The sequence below is a fragment of the Aplysia californica genome, unplaced genomic scaffold (genome assembly GCF_000002075.1).
Source record: "Aplysia californica isolate F4 #8 unplaced genomic scaffold, AplCal3.0 scaffold00124, whole genome shotgun sequence".
Classification (NCBI taxonomy): Eukaryota; Metazoa; Mollusca; class Gastropoda; order Aplysiida; family Aplysiidae; genus Aplysia; species Aplysia californica.
The window spans coordinates 1,505,183-1,506,400 of NW_004797394.1; positions in this window are offsets into that span (position 1 = coordinate 1,505,183).

Sequence of the window (1,218 nt, forward strand, 5' to 3'; positions counted from 1 at the left end):
AGATAGAGGGAGAGGGGGAGATAGAGAGAAAAGGGAGAGAGGGAGAGAGAGGGGGAGATAGAGAGGGAGTGAGAGAGAGGGAGAGATAGAGAGGGAGAGGGGGAGAGAAAAGGACGGGCGGGGGCACGGAGGGAGAGAGAGAAGGGGTGGGAGTGAGGGGGGAGATGAGGAAGGAGAGGGAGGGAGTAGGGGGTCGAACGAAAGGCAAAGGAATATGAAAAAGAAGAAATGTATTCCTTCATTCATTCATTTATTGTTATTGTTATTGTTATTGTTATTGTTATTGTTATTGTTATTGTTATTGTTATTGTTATTGTTATTGTTATTGTTATTGTTGCTTTTAAGAGTTTCTGAAGATTTTTATTCAACGTTAAAACACGAAGCATACAAATATATTATTTTTGCCTGATACCCTATAATGTGTGTGGCGTCGCTAGTCTAGTGGTTAGGCTAGAGGTTGCAGGTTCGGGGGTTCGAGCCTCAGGCCCGACGTTGTGTCCTTGGGAAAGGCACTTTACACGAATTTTCCTCACTTCACCCAGGTGGGAATTGATATCCGGCTATAGACAGCGAAAAACCTTGTCAGTATGTTAGCATTTTTGTTTTAGCGCCTATAAATGTCAGTTTGCACTGTATGCTTCCCATGAAGTTGAGATTGTTTCAGAATGCTCTCAGGTCTGCTGGGGTAATAGTAAAGATTGTGAAACGCATAGAGCTTGCTGTTGAGCGGGGATTTGTGCTATACCAGTGGTATTCTGTCATTATTATTTTCATTTTTTAAAAATTATTATTATTAACGAATGTGCTTTTGTTAATCTGCACAAATTAAGTCAATAAGGAGGCTGGCTGTTTCGACTTACGTGTTAGTTGGAAGTGTGTGTTTGAGTATGTGTGCGGGTTAGTATGTATGTGCGTACATGAATGTGCATGAGTGAGATGGAGGGAGGGGGAGAGAGAAAGACAGAAAGATTGAAAGAGAGAGAGTGAGAGAGATTGAAGGAAAGAATGAAAGAAAGAAAGAAAGAAAGAAGGAAAGAAGGAAAGAAAGAAAGAAAGAAAGAAAGAAAGAAAGAAAGAAAGAAAGAAAGAAAGTAAGAAAGAAAGAAAGAAAGAAAGAAAGAAAGAAAGAAAGAGAGAAAGAAAGAAAGAAAGAAAGAAAGAAGGAAAGAAGGAAAGAAAGAAAGAAAGAAAGAAAGAAAGAAAGAAAGAAAGAAAGAA